The sequence below is a fragment of the Anser cygnoides genome, chromosome 3 (genome assembly GCF_040182565.1).
Source record: "Anser cygnoides isolate HZ-2024a breed goose chromosome 3, Taihu_goose_T2T_genome, whole genome shotgun sequence".
NCBI classification, from domain to species: Eukaryota; Metazoa; Chordata; class Aves; order Anseriformes; family Anatidae; genus Anser; species Anser cygnoides.
This window is the reverse complement of record NC_089875.1, coordinates 81690125-81713011: the sequence shown is the minus strand read 5'-3', so window position 1 is coordinate 81713011 and position 22887 is coordinate 81690125. Positions and strand designations below refer to the sequence as shown.

General features: G+C 37.9%; 1 long non-coding RNA gene across 1 annotated transcript; it reads left to right on the top strand.

Annotated features, from left to right (window-relative positions):
• Window positions 1-9098: 9098 nt before the first annotated feature.
• Window positions 9099-19747, top strand: LOC106035369 (uncharacterized). Its single transcript, XR_001206735.3, has 3 exons — window positions 9099-9483; window positions 17582-17687; window positions 18812-19747. It is a non-coding gene; the product is annotated as an uncharacterized lncRNA (long non-coding RNA).
• Window positions 19748-22887: the final 3140 nt, after the last annotated feature.

The following is a 22887-nucleotide window of genomic DNA, read 5'->3' as shown; positions in this document are numbered from 1 at the left end:
ATTTAACTAAAGGGAAAAGGAAGGGGGCGGGGGGGGGAGGGGCGGAGGGAGTGTCAAACAAAGACCATGTGGAAGCACAGAGAGAGAGGAAAGAAATTGCTCTCTACTTTCCACTAATGAGTGATGCTTGACCATGTCCCTGAGGCAGGGCCTCAATACGCATAGCTGTTGTTCTGGAGGACTGTGGTGTAAGGAGCACACAGACACCAAGGTTCTTTTAAGGATCAATAACTTCAACTACCTTTATTGAGGACATAACTTCAACTCCTTATCGAGGACAGGCTCCCTTCTTATATTATCTACAGCAGTACTTTTCCACTAACTATTCATTGGTCAGCAATATTCATTGCCCAGCAGCCTCAAACATCCAGGAACTTCCATGGCTTAACAGCTGGAGAGCAAGCAGTCTGAGACAGCAAGGCGTCTCCTGAATCACCCTTTTTTGTTCCTTCTAAACTTTTTACATTCCTCATGGCCTCATCGTTAAGAGTCCGATGTTATCACCAACCATGGAGCTTGTCGACCCCCATGGCAATACTCCAACAGAAGACAGATGTTTTAATAACGAGAGCCCACCCCTCCCCACTCCTTCCCCTTTCCCACCTTTTATTGCTGAGTGTGACATCATATGGCATGGAATATCCCTTTGGTTGGTTTAGGTCAGCTGCCCTGGTGATGTCCTCTCCTCACCTCTTACCCACCCCCAACCTGCTGGCCCTTGGGGAAGGGTTGGAGGGAGTCCTGATGGGGTGCCAATATTGCTCAGCAGGAGAAAATACACTGGTGTGATACCAGTGCTGTTCTAGTTACAAGTGCAGAGCACAGCACTGTATGGGCTGCTGTAGAGAAAGTTAACTCCATCCCTGCCAGATTCAGTACAGGAAATTAGGAGGCATTTCTTCTCAGAAAGAGTAGTTAAGCATTGGAATGGGTTGCCCAAGGAGGTGGTGGAGTCACTGCCCCTGGGGGTGTATAAGAAAAGGTTGGATGTGGTGCTTAGGGACATGGTTTAGTGGGTGATATTGGTGGTAGGGGGATGATTGAACTAAATGATCTTGCAGGTCTTTTCCAACCCTAATGATTCTATGATCCTAAATCATTGAAATAAAAATTATAGGTTTGTAGGTAGTTTTCTTTAGGCATGCACAAATCTTTGTCTACTACGCAGCACATATAAAGTAAGAAGCAATCTTTTTACTGTTGTATTCTCAAGATACTTTCAGAATAATAAAATAGCAAAGTAAGAAAAATTAGCTGTAAGTAAACAAGTTGTTATTTAAGCATACTTCTTTAATAAAGTGTAATTGTAAGAAAGTGTCATCTGAATAATAGATAAAAATAAACTGAAAGTATGACAGTGCATTCCAGGAATCACAAGCTGTGGGGACTCTATCCAAACTGATAATAGATAACTGGAGGGGTGCAAATTTGAGGAGAAGGAACTGTCTGGGTGGTCTGATGTGAGTTGATTTCAAGAGATCTATTATCCTAAAAGGGATATGAAGTATCCAAGGGGAAAAGAATGTGTAAATATTACATGCGAGTAGAGTGCTGCAGACAGTGAATCCATAGGGAAACAAGAAGAAACAAAGGAAGTGTAAACATTAATGCTGATTGCATTGTACCATGGAAAGACAGAGACCAATAACATCAACAGAGACTGTGGAATATCTATTTTACTATCTGCAATGAAGCCTTACTTCTGTGGTCAGAAGGGACCATCCTCATGGTCTAGTCTTTCCTCCTAACTATAAAATTCAGCTCAATAATTGCTGAAGTAGGCCTATTCCCTCTGACTGAAGTGTAATTTTAATTAGTTTTTAATATTGAATGAATAAACTGTTCATCAGTTTGGGGGGGGGGGGGGAGGGAAGAAAAAAGAAAAAAAAAAAAAGATAAAAACAAATATTCATGTTAGTGTTCACATCCTCCCTGGAAGAAATTATTTGAATTTAAAATTATAATGGTTGATTTGGCATTCTGCACAAATGAAGAACGGAAACCCTTACTGGGCAGGAGATGGAGGGAAGACGAAAGAAAAGAACCTTCAGAATTAGATCTGTCCTGGAGCAAAAGTTCCAGTTTTCTGTTTCAGGAACAACAGTCTTTTTCTCTGACACTCATTCTGGCTTCTTGTGTCATATCAAATGTCAGTTGAGGTGCTTCTATGACACTAGTAAACTGAGGATTCAATAAAAATAGAGGAGAGCAGGAGAGCAGAGATGATGGCAGGAATAAAAGGAGAGCAGGGAAAAAAAGAGAGAAGAGTTCTTCAACAGGAATAAACCTGAGCATATCAACACCAGCTATTATTGAAATAACTGGTAAGAGATGTTCTTATCCTAAAATTCGAGATTCAGAGAACATTTATTGTCTTGGTAAGCTTAGTATGCTCCAGTAGTCACTGCTGAAAACAAACATACTCCAATTTGAGCTTTTCTATTGTCACCTATGTGCCTTTGTCTGGTGAGTTAAAGGGCTCTATAGAATTTCCTTGCTTTATTAAAAAGCTTTAGTGTGATAGCAAGCATGAAAACAATAAAATGCAACCATAGGTGTTTTTTTTTTTTTTTTTTGAATACAACAGAGTCCAGGGAAATAAAACTTTTGGCAAAAAAAGGAAGTAGGAATTTTGATCAAGGTACCCTCTCAACAGAATTGTGCAATTTTATTTGTTATTTTTGCTGTTTTCAAAATGATATCATTATCCTAGATTGTTGTTATGCACAAAACCAAAACATTTTTGTAAAAAATGGGGTTATCTTCCCCCCCCCAAAAAAAATGCATTTAAAAAAATAATGTTATTCTAAGAAAAAACAAAAAAATCTATTTCAAATAAATTATTTCAGTCATTCAACACCACTAGGGAGCTGTTGTGAAATTCTAAATTCAAGTAACGAGGAATTCAAGCAACTTTATGTTTTGTTCATCATTATTAAAGGAAGTTAATGATTTAAAGAAAATAAATGCAAACATTCTAAAGCACTACAATACTTAAAGTTTTGTAGGTAAATCATAAGGGGTTAAATATAGAATATTAATATTCCAAAAGTGAAGTGAATTTTCATATGTTGAATATGTAGGACTTTTTATTTTATCACATTAAATATACTTTTATGCTACATAAATACAATAATTGGTGGCACGTATTTGGTGAACTGATATGCAATTTTGATGACTTTGCCTGATTAAACTTGCTTCACACCTATTTTTGGACTTCAAAGGTAATTCTTTGATGATCTCTATGCAATCCTACCCTTTGATTACTACGTGCGTATATTCATTCTTACATGGTTCATGTTGTAAGACCCTGCACTGTTTTTCTTCTGAGATAAGGGGATAAATTCAATGCATTTTATGATCTGAAATTTTGTGAGAAGGTTTTTTCTTTCCTCTCTGTTTAATTTAAATTTCTGACTCGGTAAAAAAAGTTTCAGGACTCCCTTATTGTATGATGTTAGCATCAGTCAGGTTATAGCATTACAGCTTGGGGTAATGAAAACCAGGCGCTACTCTATTATCTAATGACAGATAGCCTAAAACTTAATGCCATTTCTTTATTTGTTTAAATCATAATCAGGTCTGTTGTAGCCAACCATTTTCTTTTTATCTATCCCCATCTTTTGTGTTAGATTAGGTATTTTGCTTCCCTTCTTGCTAAAATTTCACTCACATTTCCTCTGTGCTTTCAGTACCTTTTATTTTTATTTCCAAGCACTTCTGATTCACTTTCTCTCTTCCCATTCCCTGTCAGAGTTTTTGTCCTTCTTTAGCTTGATTTAGAGAAAAAAAAAAAAAAAAGGTAAAAAGAAAGAAAAAAAAATCTTTCACTATTATATATTGGAGCTTCTCCAAATACATTTTTGTCCTTTCCTATGGATCCTTACTTGTTGTTTCTCTGATATAGGCAAAATTGAATCTAACCATTTATTTGCAATTTAGAGTAGATTTGATTAAAGAGTGCAATGGAAAATTATGTCACCTTGCTGGGAAAAAATTGAAACCATTGCTCTCTGATTTTTATTGGGTCTAATATAGCATCTAAATTGGCAAAGCTTGAAGTATCATATGAGGAAATTTAAATGTTTTCGTTATACTTCAGTTGTACATGATAGTATGTCTTTGTTAATTTTGCGTTATATTTTCCTTTGACGTTCAGAATCACAGAAAATAGCAACCAAAGGCACAGATTAGATCATCTAATCTATTTTTATCATAGGACCATTTTTTTTTGCCCATAGTGAATCTAACTTGCCCAGCCTGATTTTACATATCTCTCTCAGGTCTTAAGACATGCAGGGCTATTTGCGCTGATATTCATAGAGCATTTTGCAGTACTAAGTATCATCCAAATATTTCTACCTAACATGCCCTCAAATTATGCTAAACATGTTTTTCTGTACCTCGTGCAAATTCTTGACCACTGAAATGCATAGATAACTCCTGAAATGCACAGGTAACTCACTCTGAAACCAATATATGTGTTAAAGGATTAATTTGGATCTTAATATTTAATGATATTTCCCCACCTGTTCTTATCATTCTTAAATCAGTAGAGACTGCATAGAAAATTTTAAATTGAATCAGATATAGGTCTTGGTGGCTCAAATTCAGATATTATACTAAACATTTTTTTTGACACCTGTTTCCCAAGAGGATATTCATACTCAAGGCTCCAAGCAAAATTCATGGAGAGAGGTAAGCACTACACAAAGGCATATAAAAATCTGTATATTGCTGTTTAGAGACAATACTAAATGATGAGGGGTAACTAGGATTTCTCCTATCATTGCTATGAAGTCTTAGCCCCTGGCTGCTTCTTCCAACCATTCAACATTCATCATCTCAAACACTATTTTTGCGGAAACAAGGCTTGTTCTTCTATTTTAAATCATAACCTGTAAAAAACATCACCACAAATTAAGAAAAAAAGAGAAGGAAAAAAAAAAACTGGTTTTCATATAAAACTGCGATTATCTTTCCTTAGATGCGCTTCAGTGTGTGCATAATGACATATAACCGATAGCAAAGCTAAACAAAACAAAACCATAGTATATCTGCCTTTCTGATGCATTTTCTGCCTAGAAACAATATTTTTAATGAAAATCAATATTTTCAAATAATCCCATAACTCCAGAAGCTGAAACTAAAGAAGAAAAAGAAAAAGAAAAAGAAAAAGAAAAAGAAAAAGAAAAAGAAAAAGAAAAAGAAAAAGAAAAAGAAAAAGAAAAAGAAAAAGAAAAAGAAAAAGAAAAAAAAGAAAAAGAAAAAGAAAAAGAAAAAAAGAAAAAGAAAAAGAAAAAGAAAAAGAAAAAGAAAAAGAAAAAGAAAAAGAAAAAGAAAAAGAAAAAGAAAAAGAAAAAGAAAAAAAAAGAAAAAAGAAAAAGAAAAAGAAAAAGAAAAAAAAAGAAAAAGAAAAAGAAAAAAAAAAGAAAAAGAAAAGAAAAAGGAAAAGGAAAAGGAAAAGAAAAGAAAAGAAAAGAAAAGAAAAAGGAAAAGGAAAAGGAAAAGAAAAAAAGAAAAAGAAAAAGAAAAAGAAAAAGAAAAAGAAAAAGAAAAAGAAAAAGAAAAAGAAAAAGAAAAAGAAAAAGAAAAAGAAAAGAAAAAGAAAAAAAAAGAAAAAGAAAAAGAAAAAGAAAAAGAAAAAGAAAAAGAAAAAGAAAAAGAAAAAAAAGAAAGAAAAAGAAAAAAAAAGAAAAAGAAAAAGAAAAAGAAAAAGAAAAAGAAAAAGAAAAAGAAAAAGAAAAAGAAAAAGAAAAAGAAAAAGAAAAAGAAAAAGAAAAAGAAAAAGAAAAAGAAAAAGAAAAAGAAAAAGAAAAAAGCTGAGAATTCAATAGTTCTCATGGCACTCTGCTTCTCTGTCCACTGTGCATCTTCCTACATTTCTAATATTTGTATTCAACATAAACTCAAATAACCTTCATGCAGTTCTAAACTTTCATATAAGCTTCTGTCTTTTTTATATATTCTTTCACAGTTCTCTATTTATTTTAGTTTTTCACCATATTCTAATATTTTTCTGTAAGATTTGCAATTATAGAATCATAGAATCACAGTCATAGAATCATAGAATTGTAGAATCGTAGAGTTGAGTTTTGTTACTCAAGAAACCTGAATTAATATTAATCAAGCAACCTGAGTTGCTTGAGTTGATATTTCATAGAATCATAGAATCACAGAACCATAGAATCATAGAATGATTTAGGTTGGAAAAGACCTTAAAGAGCATGTAATTCCACCCCCCCCCCTGCCATGGCAGGGACACCTCCCACTAGTCCAGGTTGCTCAAAACCCCATCCAACCTGGCCTTGAACACTTCCAGGGATGTGACAACCAGCACTTCTCCAGACAACCTGTTCCACTGCCAGTGCCAGAGGTATTCTAGGCCTTTGATCACCCTCATGGCCCTCCTCTGGTCTCTTTCTAATAGGTCCATGTCCTTCTTATGCTGGGAGCCCCAGTGATGAATGCAGTACTCAAGTGAGGTCTCATACGAGCAGAGTAGAGCAGGATAATCACCTCCCTCACCCTGCTGGCCATGCTTCTTTTGATGCATCCCGGGATATGGTTGGCTTTCTGGGCTGTAAGTGAATGTTTCTGGCTCATGTTTGCATCAACCAACACTCCCATGTTCTTCTTTTCAGAGCTGCTCTCAATCCATTCTCCACCCAGGCTGTATTTGTGCTTGGGATTGCCCCAGCCCAGGTGCAGGACCTTGCACTTGGCCTTGTTGAAATTCATGAGGTTCACACAGGCCCACTTCTCAAGCCTGTCAAGGTCCCTCTGAATGGCATTCCTTCCCTCTAGCGTGTCAACCACCTCACCACACAGCTTGGAGTCATTGGCGAACTTGCCAACAGTGCAATCAATTTCACTGTCCATGTCATTGACAAAGATGGTAAACAGTGAAGGTCTTAATACTGACCCCTGCGGAACAGCACTCATTACAGATCTCCACTTGGACGTTGAGCCATTGAATGCAACTCTTTGAGGGTGACCATCCAGCTTATTCCTTATCCACCAAGTGGTCCATCCATCAAATCCATGCCTCTCCAATTTAGAGACAAGGATATCGTGGGATACAGTGTCAAATGTTTTGCAGTAGTCTAGGTAGATGATGTCAGTTGCTCTTCACCTATCCACCAATGCTGTAACCTCATTATGGAAGGCCACCAGATTTGTAAGGCATTATCTGCCCTTACTGAAGCCATGTTAGCTGTCACGTGTCACCTCCTTATTTCCCATCTGCCTTAGCATAGTTCCTGCGTGCAATCCTGATAAAAACCTTTTTAATTTTTCTTTATTGTTTTCAAAATCAGTCAATAACAAACAATTGTGTTTAATAGATGTCTTGTTATTTTTATGAATTCTGTTCCTCTTTCACCTTCAAGATTGGATTTTGCTCCTCAGAAATCCGTAACAGTCATCTGATTTTTGACTGGGGGTCCACCTGTAAGGGATGAATAGGTCTCTGTGTTTATGATACAGCCTGCAATGTCCTATTGAGGTTTCCATCTCTCATTACATTTTTCATTTTAAAGAGAAGTGATGTAAAAGTCAGGCAGGCATCACTATTTCTTAGCTTCTCAGTGTCTTGTCAATGTGTTTTTTTTTTTTTTTTTCATGTCTAATAATATTTTTTGAAATAATTCATTTGGACCGAACATTTTTTCAACATTTCAGTTTGTCCTTCTCATTTCAGTTTGTCCTTCTTTCTAGCCACACTAAAATCATAAAACTATTACACAAATTCTTGTTATTCTGACAGGATTTGATCTTCATGTGAGAGAGATCTTCATCTACCTATTACTTACCACATTTTTTTGACTCTGATTTCAAAAATTCATTTTTTCCTGGTATTCAAGAAGTCATTTCCCAGTGTTTAAGATAGCTCTAGTTAGTTTGCATTAGTTTAGAAGGCTTCAGAAGGAGACATCAACAGAGTGAAATATATGATATATACTTTATATACATATTGATATATACACACATATATGATATATACTTTCTCAAAAGATGAAACTTACCTTGGATATCTGATTTTCCAAAAAAAAAAAAAAAAGACAAAAGACAAATCAGGAGAACCAAATAAGTAACACCAAACATATACTATAATATCCACATACTATTGTCATCAAGAGAAAAACATGCATGCAGAAATTTAGTTCTGGTTTGGCTGCATTAGTTTACAGCAGTTTGTGCTACTATTTATTTTTCTAGGGTCTCTTTTACAGGGGATTTAAATAATATGTGTTTAAACTCAATTTAAATGTATTTAAAAGAAAGGTATATTGAAGATTAACTGTAGGTTAGATGTCATTCCCAGGGGAAACACTCAGAAGTATTGATTATGCATGCATGTCTTTAATTTGGGGTGAGATCTATAATAGCTAACTTAAAACATCAAAAAATGAGAGAGCTTACTAAATCTTGTCATGGATACTTGTAAATGATAGTTTGGGTAGGAAATAAATGGAAATAATCATGACCTGTGAGAGTATTTCTTTCTCTCTCTCAGGTTATGAAAGTTATCTAGATCACTAATTCATATTAAATGTCTTTTTTTCATTTACTTTTATCTCTTATCTTTATTCTGCTTGATGGAATTTCCTGGTTTTTTACTATATGAATTCTTATTCAGGAAGGTCTCTTTCAGAAGAGCACATTTTTCCACTCTTCACACAACTGCTTAGCAGATATATTGAGGTATGCGCCCCCCCCCCCCAACAATTAAGGGTAACTTTTCTATTTTATATCAAATCTCTTTATATTGGTCCTTTTTCATCTGGTTCATCTGGAGCTGAGTATTTGAAGCAGAAAAATCCAGTCTTAGCAAAACGATTTTCAAGGGTATACTGTACATATTATTTACAGTGACATTATCCTTTTTAAGAGTATTATAGTAATGACAAAGTTCACAGGAACATGTTTTCAAGTTCTTTTTGATGTTTTCAGAGATAAATAAATAACCTAAAGAACATTTAAAAGCAGTCTTCTATTATTTATTAGTAGTGTTATTAATTTCATTTTTCAGTGTATTGTATTTGTAAGATTAAGGAACAGAAAGTAGAGCAAATTTTCAATTTTAGGTGATTAATAAGAAAATAAGTGGACAAATCCATCTTCTAGTTAAGACCTACATTTTCAAAGGCTGTTCCTCAGCCTTGCCAAACTGAGCATTTCATTTTTGAATCTTGGATGCTGTAAAATTTCTCCTGTCCCTTGTGTAGCACATGAAGAACACTGACTACTTTGACCACTTGCTGAGGCGATCGACTCTGGGGCAAACGCGTTCTGCAGCGGAGTGGGGGATCGGGACAGGCAGTGCTTTTTTTTTCCGGCACCGAGGCCACTCGAGGGAGCTGCCAGGACCTGGCAGCCCTCGCGAGGGAGGCTGATGAGGCGTAGGCGGAGCCAGCAGCGCCCCGCCCCCCCCCCCCCCCTCAGGAAGGCAGATGGACTGTGTGTGTGAGGTGCGAGCAGGTGGGTGACCTGGTCTGCCTGATGTCAGAGCTCAAGGAGGAGGTGGAGAGGTTGAGGGCTATCAGGGAGTGTGAGCGGGAGATAGACTGGTGGAGCGACTCCCTGCTGGGCCTGAAGGAGAGGTACCGGGGTAAGACACCCCAAATGGGGGTGGACCCCCTGCCCTATCGCTGTTGGATAGAGGGAGGGGACCTAGGAGTTGAGGAGGAATGGAGACAGGTCCCTGCTCAACCTCACAGGCGACGACCCCCCACTGGCCCCACCTTCCCAGGTGTGCGTACACAACAGATTTGAGGCCCTGGAGCTTGAGAGACTGGTGGGTGAGGATGAGATAGAAAGTCTACCCAGGAGGATGCCTAGGGCAAGGAAGTTGACTCCACGCCTCAAGACTGCCTCCACCAAGAAAGACAGAAGGGTAATCGCTGTAGGCGACTCCATTCTCAGGGGAACAGAGGGCCCTATTTGTCAGCCTGACCCTACCCATAGGGAAGTCTGCTGCCTCCCCGGGGCCAGGGTCAGGGATGTTGCCAGAAAGCTTCCCAGCCTGGTTCGCCCCTCTGACTACTATCTTCTTTTGATAGTCCAGGCTGGCAGTGATAATACTGAAGAGAGAAGCCTGAAGGCTATCAAACGGGACTTCAGGGACTGGGACGGTTAGTGGATGGAGTGGGAGTACAGGTGGTATTTTCGTCTATCCTTACAGTAGCAGGGAGGGATACAGAGAGGACACGGAAAGCCCACCTGATTAACATGTGGCTCAGAGGCTGGTATCAACACAGAAATTTTGTTTTTTTTGACCATGGGGTACTTTACTCGGCACCCAGCCTGATAGCCGCAGACGGGTCCCTATCTCTAAGGGAAAAACGGATCCTAGCCCAGGAGCTGGCAGGGCTCATTGAGAGGGCTTTAAACTAGGTAAGAAGGGGGACGGGGCTGAAATAAGGCTTGTTGGAGCTGTGCCAGGGGAACAATGGCAAGGCCCGGGGGGAAGGCAATGGCCCGACTGAAGTGCATCTACACTAATGCACGCAGCATGGGCAACAAAAAAGAGGAGCTGGAAGCCATCGTGCAGCAGGCAGGGTATGACTTGATTGCCATCACGGAAACATGGTGGGACCACTTTCATGACTGGAGTGCTGCAATGTCTGGCTATAGGCTCTTCAGAAGGGACAGGCAGCACAGAAGGGGTGGTGGTGTGGCTCTCTATACTAGAGAGTGTTTTGATGTTGTGGAACTTGAGGCTGGGAATGATAGGGTTGAGTCCCTATGGGTTAGGATCAGCGGGAAGACCAACAAGGCAAGCGTCCTGGTGGGGGTCTGTTATAGACCGCCGAACCAGGATGAGGAGACGGATGAGGAGTTCTACAGGCAGCTGGCAGAAGTTGCGAAATCGTCAGCGCTTGTTCTCATGGGGAACTTCAACTTCCCAGACATATCCTGGAAGCACAACACAGCCCAGAGGAAGCAGTCTAGGAGGTTTCTGGAGAGTGTGGAAGATAGCTTCCTTACGCAGCTGGTTAGAGAGCTTACCAGGGGAGGTGCCCCGCTAGACCTTCTGTTCACAAACAGTGACGGACTGGTGGGAGGTGTGGTGGTCGGGAGCTGTCTTGGGCAAAGTGACCACGAAATGGTAGAGTTCTCTATTCTTGGTGAAATCAGGAAGGGGACCAGTAAAACCGCTGTCTTGGACTTCCGGAGGGCTGACTTTGAGCTGTTCAGGACACTGGTTGGCAGAGTCCCTTGGGAGGTGGTTCTGAAGGGCAGAGGAGTCCAGGAAGGCTGGGCACTCTTCAAGAAGGAAATCTTAATGGCTCAGGAGCGGTCTCTCCCCACGTGCCCAAAGATGAGCGGGCGCAGAAGACGACCAGCCTGGCTGAACAGAGAGTTGTGGCTTGAGTTTACGAGAAAAAAGAGGGTTTATAATCTTTGGAAAAGAGGGCGGGCCACTCAGGAGGACTATAAGGCTGTTGCGAGGCTGTGCAGGGACAAAATTAGAAAGGCCAAAGCTCATCTGGAGCTCAATCTGGCTACTGCCGTTAAAGATAACAAAAAATGTTTTTACAAAAACATCAACACAAAAAGGAGGACTAAGGACAATCTCCATCCTTTACTGGATGTGGGGGGAAACTTAGTGACGAGAGATGAGGAAAAGGCTGAGGTCCTTAATGCCTTCTTTGCCTCAGTCTTTAGCGGCAAAACCAGTTGTTCTCTGGATACCCAGTACCCTGAGCTGGTGGAAGGGGATGGGGAGCAGGATGTGGCCCTCACTATCCACAGGGAAATGGTTGGCGACCTGCTACAGCACTTGGATGTACGCAAGTCAATGCGGTCGGATGGGATCCACCCGAGGGTACTGAGAGAACTGGCGGAGGAGCTGGCCAAGCCGCTTTCCATCATTTATCGGCAGTCCTGGCTATCAGGGGAGGTCCCAGTCGACTGGCGGCTAGCAAAGGTGACGCCCATCTACAAGAAGGGCCGGAGGGTAGACCCGGGGAACTATAGGCCTGTTAGTTTGACCTCAGTGCCAGGGAAGCTCATGGAGCAGATTTTCCTGAGTGTCATCACGCAGCACTTACAGGGCAAGCAGGCGATCAGGCCCAGTCAGCATGGGTTTATGAAAGGCAGGTCCTGCTTGACGAACCTGATCTCCTTCTATGACAAAGTGACACACTTAGTGGATGAGGGAAAGGCTGTGGATGTGGTCTACCTTGACCTCAGTAAGGCTTTTGATACCGTTCCCCACAACATTCTCCTCAAGAAACTGGCTGCTCGTGGCTTGGACTGGCGTACACTTCGTTGGGTTAAAAACTGTCTGGATAGCCGGGCCCAAAGAGTTGTGGTGAATGGAGTCAAATCCAGTTGGAGGCCGGTCACTAGTGGAGTCCCCCAGGGCTCGGTACTGGGTCCGGTCCTCTTTAATATCTTTATCGATGATCTGGATGAGGGGATCGAGTGCACCTTCAGTAAGTTTGCAGATGACACCAAGTTAGGTGCGTGTGTCGATCTGCTCAAGGGTAGGAAGGCTCTGCAGGAGGATCTGGATAGGCTGGAGCGATGGGCTGAGATCAGCTGTATGAAGTTCAACAAGGCCAAGTGCCGGGTCCTGCACCTGGGGCGTAACAACCCCAAGCAGAGCTACAGGCTGGGTGATGAGTGGTTGGAAAGCTGCCTGGCAGACAAGGACCTGGGAGTATTGGTTGATAGTCAGCTGAATATGAGCCAGCAGTGTGCTCAGGTGGCCAAGAAGGCCAACAGCATCCTGGCTTGTATAAGAAGCAGTGTGGCCAGCAGGTCTAGGGAAGTGATTGTGCCCCTGTACTCGGCTCTGGTGAGGCCGCACCTCGAGTACTGTGTTCAGTTTTGGGTCCCTTTCTACAAGAAGGACATGGAGGTGCTCGAGAGAGTCCAGAGAAGGGCGATGAAGCTGGTGAGGGGTCTGGAGAACAAGTCTTACGAGGAGCGGCTGAGGGAGCTGGGCTTGTTCAGCCTGGAGAAGAGAAGGCTCAGGGGCGACCTTATTGCTCTCTATAGGTACCTCAAAGGAGGCTGTAGCGAGGTAGGGGTTTGTCTATTCTCCCACATGCCTGGTGACAGGATGAGGGGGAATGGGCTAACGTTGCACCAGGGGAGGTTTAAGTTGGATATTAGGGAGAACTTCTTTACTGAAAGGGTTGTTAGGCATTGGAATGGGCTGCCCAGGGAAGTGGTTGAGTCACCATCCCTGGAGGTCTTTTAAGAGACATTTAGATGTTGAGTTTAGTGATATGGTTTAGTGGAGGACTTCTTAGTGTTAGGGCAGAGGTTGGACTAGGTGATCTTGGAGGTTTCTTCCAACCTAGACGATTCTGTGATTCTGTGGCTAGTGATTTTTTTTTTTTTTTTTTTTTTTTTTTTTTAGCCACTGGGAATGGCTAACAGGTAGCAGGAGTATCTGGCAAGGCAGGGTTTTCTGTGTCCCATCTTGTAAGAGCAGGAGCTATCTGTGGAGACCATACCCGCAGAGAAGTGGATAAAGCTCTCCATCACATCTTACTCCTCTTCCTTCATCCAGTACTACTTGATTAGAATATTCACTTCTTTAATAATGGGCACACTAAAGCCATAGACAATGGGAGAAAAGTCAGGCTTTTCACAGAAGTGATGAGTATAGTGTCCTATCACTGCATCCTTAAAACCAGATCAAGAAGGGAATAGGAAAAAAGTTTCTGTCCCTTTCTCTATTTAGTTTTCTTCTGTCTCAAAGTTAGTGAGTGTGAGATGCTGCTCAACATCTGTACAAAATCCTTCTTAAGGAAATACAGTGAAAGCCTGAGTGAAGTATCAAGCTGGAAAAAAGCAAGAGAGCAAATGGTCTGACTTGACCTAAGAACATTATTTCAAATGCATGAGGCTGTTTACAGTGAACACCAACAGACACTTAACTCTCCTATGCCAACCACTTATGATTGCTCAGCATTACAGTGTGCAGCTCCATACAGAAATAAGGTGAACCAGCTCCTGGGTAGAGCTAATTATTGCAGATATGGTCCTGTATTTTCCTTTCTGTTAGTTAAGTGACCTCTCTGAAGGCCACTTTAAAAAGTGCTGCGTTGCATAACTCCATATGATTTCACCTCTTCTCTGTATTGCCTTATTCCTCATCTTTACCAATGGTATGTCATCAACAGTAATGCATTCATGCAGTTGTAACAGGAACAACTAGAAGAGCTGGAGGAAACAAGCAGATATGTCTCAGTAAGAGGGCCTTCTCTCCTCAGAAGGTCCTTCTCTTGATGGAAAGAGGACACAGAAGAACACAGATGACAGAGCAGCCTTCCCACCTGGGGCCTGAGCCAGGGGGACAAGGCAGGGACCGGTCCTTTTTTTGCTTCATGCTTGCAGCACAGAGTGCTTGCAGCACAGAGAATTCAACTTCTTGGGGGGGGAAGGGGGTGGGGGGCAGGATGAGAGAGAGAGAGAGGGGGATGACTTTCCACTTTTCCTTATTCCTTTCTTAGATACTTGAATACAGCCATGCTCATAATAGAGAGATGAAGTTGTGCAAAATTCATTCAAAACTAAAAATTTCATTAGGCAGTAGGATTTCTACGTGCATGGTTTAGCTGTGTTCAGTGGAAAAGACTAAATCCTTCTAAATCTCTGGCTCTGTTGGCCTAAAAAAGACATGGTGATAACATGAGATTTTGCTGATAGAAGCTATGTGCAAAATGCATGGCAAATTGAAATTTATTAGAATCCTTTGTTAGTCACGGAAATAGCTTGCTGCCATCAAGTTAAATTAAATAAGTAACTCTCTGAGCATATTCAGAAAGCTAGCTATGTTTTATAGTATGTTCTGTTCATTTTCACTGTTTCATCTATATTTTCTTTATTTATTGAGACCTTAGGTGGTAAGAATAATTATAATTAGATACTTGATCTGCATTTGAAGAATACTATGTAGACCTTAAGAGATACCTATCTTTGTGTCCTCTTTCACATAAAATCCCAGGAAGTAGAAGAAGTAGAAAAAGTAGAAAAAGCAGACAAAGCAGCAGCAGCAGCAGCAGCAGGAGTGCTTTAACTGAGTATTGAGATTTCATTTAGCAAGTCAATATTTTTACATTAATAAAAAATAAAATCATAAAAATAATAAAATAATAACAAATAATAAATAAAAGCCTTGCCAAGGTGTTCAGAGGCAGAATGTAACAGGAAAAAAAACAAAACTAATTATGCATCATCTTCTTTTCACCCCTTTTAGATTTATAGGACTCCAGAGCAGACATTAGTGATATTGTAGTTGCTCTAAGTGGTTACAAACATTAGTTGGAACACTACTGTTTTCTCAGACAGAATACACAATAAATGCTGCCCGTGTGCTGTACAGTCCCTCAAGGCAGATAATATATCCATGTATCTAAGCAGCTACAGTGCCTCTCCCATTCTGAAGAGGTATTCAGATGCTTAGAATAATTTAGCAGATCCTCTGAGAAACCTGTGCTGTTCAAAGAAATATAATCAAGAGTGAGGATCTCATCTGATATTTTTCCACCTCTTCATAGATTTTTTTTTTTCAACTCAGGCTTATATTCTACCTGATGTGCTGAACTTCCTTGCTGCAAATCCAATTTGCCTTCAAATTTTTGGCATTGCTTCAAGAAAAATGATCAAATGATCAAGTTCACCTTGATCCTTTAATTTTGAAATTGCTTGGCTTGCTCTTTTTCCCACAGTGTTGGGTCAAGATTATTTTTTTTTTTTTTTCCTGGGATGAGTTTCAGTTCATATTCTCTATTCTCACCAGCTGAGTTGCAGATTTGTAGTATGTCCATCAATTTGTATTTTTCGTGTGTCAGGCTGCATGTCCTTGAATGTTCACCAGTATAAGAAGAAGGGAAAATATCTAACAAACTAAAGAGAAAAGAAAATTCTGAGTATGCCATGAAAAGCCTAGCTCAAAGTGAAATGACTTTTTTTTTTTTTTTCCCCTTTCACCCTCAGTTTCCAGGCTCATACTTAATCTATAAACTATCTGAATCCACAGCTTTGAGAAACAGCACCTTCAGGAGAAGCCTTTCTGTCACTGACATCTTATCTAGCAGGATTCTAAGGAATGTAGTATGGCCTGATGGTTTTCTTCTTCCTTTCTGTCACTACATGAAAACTTATAGGGCTTGGAGTGCTAATTAGGGAAACAGAGCTGGGTACAAATTGCACCCCCAGCATTGTTCTCCATCACGTACATTATCTTGACCAACCATAGGCCCAGAATGGAAATTTCAACACATTGCACCTCCTCAGTTTGAACTAAAGAAGCAGGATATGTCTGTAGGCAACTCGTATCTAATTGAGATCAAGCATAAAGGAAGATTAAAACTGCTGTTGCCAATGGGTATATGCTTACTTTAGTATGAACAGTAGTCTGCATGGACATAGCTATTTCTCCGAAAAAAAAAAAAAAAAAAAAGGTTTGTCTTGCTTCTCTTCTCTTCCCACTGCTTTGATGCAATGTGTAAAAAGTAGTATGATATTATTTTTTCATGTGAAAGGCGAACCTCAGCACTCAGACTTTTAATTCTTATCACTCATAGTTAGAGATCTTTTAACTTACATTATCATATTGTAAATCATCGTCGCAGTAAGACACTATTTCTTTGTAAAATTATTTTTCTTCCTGTACAGGTGCTCCTTCTCACTAATGTACTATGGCTCTGAATTGCTTTCTAGAGGACATTTGCTTCCTCGATTCCATATATAAAAATACATTAAAAAGGAGTCCAATGAAACTAATCTGGTATTTCAGGAGATTAAATGTAGACAGTATGAGTATTGTCCAATAACATTTCTTATGTCATAATAACAATGATTCTTTGCTCTTTAATCTTGATGATTGTCAAACAAATTTTTAACAAAGCTTCTTCTTTTCATAGAAAGAGAAAGAAGGCCTTGCAGAAGGATTTGCAATAAAGGGAACAAGGGGAAATGTAGGATAGCGGGCATTTTTGTCTACCCTTTGTTAAATTCCTCAGCAAGGATGAAACAGTGAATTGAAAAAAATCACTTTAAGATAAGAAGGAAGCTTAATTCAAGATATTAAATAACTTCAAACTGTTATCTTTATTTTGTGATAAAACTGAGTCCACGCTTAAGATATTCAGTGACATGATTCTGCACTGTTAGCTGACGCATCAGAATACAGGTTTCTTTTTACAGATGAGTTGTTTTGCATGGACAGTTTTTGTTTTGTCTCTCTTTTGGATATACTAGAATGGGAATTTACTGCTGATCCTACTGAATTTTTACAATAAATATACACAGCTACACCAAGCTTTACAGGAGGGATCATTTAATCTAGTCTAAGCACAGTATTAGTCACACACACACACACACACACAAAAAAAGACTTCAACTTTTAAAATATTGAGTACTCTTTTTTTTTTTTTTTTCTTCCTTTTTTGGGGAGGTGGGGGGACATTTGTCTCAAGAAAAATCTTTAAAAACTGTGGTAAAAGCACTTGCCAAAGTACAATTTAAATTCATCTCATGCAATTTTTTTGTCATAATCTCATAAAAATAATATTATACTGTTTTTTTTTTCTGTTTATTTTTTCTTTAGTTGAGATTTTTTGCTGATGGGCTGTGCTGCCAGCTGATCTATTTCCAAAAGCACTTGCTGACAGATAATTGACCATCTGACCACTGATCCACATAGCTGTGGAACTGTGAGTATAACTTTCACCTTGCCTTTTTTTTTATTATTATTATTATTCTGCTTGTAATTTCATAGCATTCTGGAATGTCCTTTTCTGCAGAATTGTCAAGAAAGAGCACAGTAATAGGGGTCATCTGTGAACATAATGAAAAGTCTCATAGGAATCAGTCTACACATACAATGTCAATGGCAGTGTGAGCTTTGCTGATTTTATTCCAAGGTTGTAGAGCTCCGTACATCTCTTTTTTTTTTTTTTATAGCCCCTAGTTCAAGTCATGTCAATTGTTTTGCATAACACTTTCTCGCATTACTTTGTTCTCTTTGTACATCTACAGTTAACTATCAGTTAGGAGGCAAAAGCTAAGAAGGTAGTTCTACAGATGTCAGGACATTATTTTTTTAAAAATCCTTTTCAGTTAAAAAAAAAAAAAGGAAATAATATCATTACCATTGAGATCTCCTATTTACTTTTGCAATTAATATTTTATTATCATAAGAAATCAGCAGAAAACTATAAAGTCATGTAGATATTCATTGTATTATACTTTATTTTCTATTAGCTGAATTTCATCTTATTTATGATATATAAATAATAGCAAGTCCAAGCATATATTTTCCATATTATGATATCACAAGACTGTAGGATACAACTTCTCAGTATTTTATACAGTCTGTTATTTATTGATGTAGAAAATTACATATTTTCTTCTCAGACTAGCAGATTGTTTTATTCTGTTTTGTTTTTAAGAACATGAGGTACTCCGGATTTAAACAGATTTTCCAGATCAAAATATCCCATTTGTACTGTAATTAAACATTTTGATTTTTTCAATGTGAAGAGAAAATAACCATCCAATGTACCAGAGAGGGAAGCAGATGGTTTTAATACACTAGAGATATGATACAAAGGTAGCACCAACTGTTTGGTTAGATCACTTCGGGATCAGGACTATTTAGAATTAATAACTATTAAGCACTCTTCATTTATTTAAACATTCATGGTTACATGGTTACTGGTTAGAATATGAAATTACAATAATATTTGCATCTAATTCATGCAAAGTATTTTGTTTGTTGTTTTAAGTGTATTTTTTTACAGTAATGTATTTTTTATTTTTATTTTTTTAAATCCAGGAATGGAAAAAAAGGGAATATGTCACTTTGGCCTGGAAATTGAAATACTATAAAAAAGAAGAAGAAGAAAGACAAAAAATAAATAAATAAAAATAAAAATAAAAACACATTTGACTTTATTTTCACTCTTCAACAACTCTCCTGAAAATCTTACTTTTAAGTGTGATTATTCTGACTTTCTCAGGTCTGAAGCCCTGTAGGGTACTGTTGAGGGCCTCACAGGAATCCCTTTTAAAATGTCATTCACCAGATTTGAAGGAATGCACAGTGCATTTGAAGGAATACACAGTGATGTCTGCTAGATTTCTGCTCTCTCCCAGGGATGACTTACCAGATACTCCTGAGGAGTGTCTTTGTTGAACTGTCCCAGAGCAAGTGACAACAGCTTAGAGAGTCACTATCCTTTTCTGTAGGATGCCTTCATTGAGACACTGTGATATGACACACAGATCAGAACCTCTGCCACACTGTTATTACGTAAGAAATATTTTTGCTATGTCAGAAATTAAACAATTTCAGAAAATCATATTTAGTACTTGTTTATTTATGAACCAATGTTATATATATATATTTCAACCCCTAGCTATGAGGAAGCCTTTTCATTTAAACAGAAAATTGCATAAAATTAAATTACCTTTTTTTTTTTTTTTTTTTTTTTGTAGCTAGTTAAATATTTTAGTATACAATATTGAAATTGAGCAGCCATCTAGATAAAGTTTCCATATTTTGGGTGACCTTTAAAGTAGAATCGTTAAGAAAAAAATCCAAGGAAAGGATACTTTTTGTTAGAAACTAAAATGGAAATGAAAGATGAAAAGGTTATATTAAATGTAAAAAATATATATTACTACCACCGAGAACATACTTTGGTCATACTGTGGAGTATACTTACTGTGTAAACATATTAGAGGCCATTTACATTTTATGCTGAAGTAATATTAAATATATTCTTTGCACATTTGCACATTCATGAACTACAGAAAGTAAATGTTTAGTTGAGGTTAAACAAAGAATCTGACATTTCATTCAGAACAGGTCATGCTGTAAGCAGAAAAGGTATCTTTAGAAACAAAGAAAGTTGAAAAAAATATTTAATTGTTGCTGGGTGAGAATGAGCTGGTAGTCTAACTAAGCACTTTTCCATTTTTCCAACATAAATTTCAGTCCACATTCAAATCTGCTCTCCTTTTATTTGAAGGTACGTGGGATTTTGTACAGAACGTCTGCTGACTTACAGAAAACATAAAGAGATAGCTATCTGTCACATTCCAACAAATTAATATTGTCATACAGGCAGTTTTGCAAGGGATAGACAGTACTAGGCCTCATCCTCTTCTGAACTTTTGGCAGTGATACAGAGATAAATACATAATGACAACTAAGAGATACCTGAATGGCACAGGGTTTTTTTGAATGATAAATAACAATGAGGACAAAGCAATCAGTGGAGGCACTCAGGCAGGTTTGTTGACTTAAGGCTACTGAAACGTAGTGCTTTAACAGAGCCATGCGCTAAATCGAGGAACAAATAATGTGACTTACAGACACTGTCTCACATACTATAACATAGTGGCTCTGAAATAGCTTAAACATGGAAAAAAAAAAATTACACATTTGTAGAAACTATCAAGTAAATTTCCGATTCCTGCATATTTCATGCCTTTAAGTCGTGAATTTCAGAAAGATAAAATTTGTGAATCTGCAGTTATACTTTCCATAAGCACAGGTTAGATAAAGGATTAAGCTAGAAAAATACTATGGTTTGCAATATTTATTGAATTAAAGAAAAATAAATATTTTTCTTCTGTTAACCGTAAAACCTATTTACCAAATGCACATTTATTTGAGCCACAGAAAATGCATCAAACTTCCTTCTTGCTCTAGTTAGTGTATCAGTATCAATGACCAAGAATAAAAGGCTTCTGGAGGAAAATAAAATAACCTTTTTTGCACTTCTGGAACCAATGCAAATATTACTTGTTATTTATTTCATCTTCTTAATTATTTGTTTTAACTTTTTCCACATCCTTCTGCTCCTGACATTACTTGTCTAGTCCTAATAAAGTCTGTAAATTCTCTCACTGAGACCTTAAGAAGTCATTAAAAACACTATTTTGGGGGCTTTTACGTATTTCAGAAATTCACCTCAGTGTGCCTCTACAAGTGTCAGTTCTGTAGTTTCCAAATCTACGATGTTGTTATACTGTTCCTATCTTTTTATTTGTATTTAAACAACTGCATCTGTAGTTATAGTGTACAATGTACATTTTGTATTGAACATTTATGTAAAAACAGATCTTGAAAGAAACAATGAAAGCTCAAAGAAGGAGAAGGCTTTTCAAGTTGATTCTGAAGTTCAACTTGGGGAACAGTAGTATGTACTTATTCTTCTAGATATTCACATTACGTTCGCAATTTATCTGCATACTAAACAATTTGTGGGAGAGACTGTCATGCTGCTGCTCTGTCGATTTTCAGGTTCTTCAATCAGCCTCTAAAATGTAAAGTTTTGTTGTTGTTGTTGTCGTTTGTTTTGTTTTGTTTTGTTTTTCCAAGAGGCATTTTCGGTTTATAAGTGTTGGGAGACGTTTCATATTTTCTTGTTGTTTAAATCTGTATATGTGAAACACTGTGTTTTACCATCGAAGATGACAGAATTTCTCTTTGCACAAAATCAACATAATAAAGGCTGTAAAATTTTCCACATGTACTACCCCTACACAGGTAGAAAAAATAATATTTTATTGTTAAAACTGTATACAACTACCCTTTCCTAATGAATAGTTTGTAGTTAAAGCAGCATGTTGTTGCATTATCACTGTTATATTAATTTCAATAAACTCACTGCTTTTCTTTATTACTTTCCAGCTTAGCACTCTAAGGACAATGAGTTTTCAAAAATAATTTATTTTCTATGAGTTTCATAGCTCCATGTTTTATTATAAGAAGGATGAAATAGAAAATTCTTATCTGAGAAAATGGTAAAGACCCTCTGACACCATACTGAGAATTCCTTCCTGTTTGGATCTTTTTGATGACTTTCTTCACAAGTTTTCATTTGCTAATCCACCAGTCTCTTAACTCCTCAAGGATCCCGTTAGACAGCATAATCTTCTGCCTTTTCAGTGAGCAATAACAACTGCTATTGTTGGAATTTATTGTTACATGTGTAACATGTAACGTAAGTGTTAGGATAGGAAGTCCACTATTCTCTGTAACTTTCTCTGTTGGCGCAGTTGCTAAAGGTTTTACTGGTGAAGCTAACACGAAGATAAATAGTTATGTTTCTATATTATAACAATGTAGTTATAAGGTTACTTCTTTTTTTTTTTTTTTTTTTTTTTTTTTTCCCTCCCAATCTGAATAACATCTATTCTGAAATATACCTACCTGGAAAACAAAATAAAGCCCTTATTTTTTAATTGCCCATCTCTAGGTAAAACAAATGAAAGCAAAGCAAAACAAAATAACAACAAAAACAATATTGTAAATGGAAAGGCTTTCACTACAGAGAAACACACCTTTTGAAACTTAATTTAACCATCAACCAAAATCAAAATCGCAAGATACAGGCCTTTTAGAATAATTTTAGGGAAAAATAATTTTATTTTATTTTTTTCAGAAAGTTGTTTATTAGAAACTGACAGCAAATGAAGAGTCTAAAATGCAGATTAAAAACAAGTGCAATGAAGTACAACATCATAACAGAGTTTGCGAAGAAAATTTATAGAAGAGTTTTTTGTTTGTTTGTTTGTTTGTTTGTTTTTTATGAATACCCATGTTCCAGCAACATTTTCTTATGGTTGTATTCAAGTCAGCTCCTGTTATAGTGTTATGTTTAATTCAATGATGTGGGGTTTTATTTGTTTGACAGACGTAATTGTCAATTAATGCTAACACATGCTAAGTCCTCTACATCTTCTACTCTGATATTCAACCAAAAATATTTTTGATAGTGTCAGCAGTTCACATTCTAAATTTAGACAAAATAATTATCTGAAGAATGATAGGTTTTTATGTGTATCAGCAGCCATTCATATAGCAGGATCTGCTATGATCCATTGTGTTTGTAATCC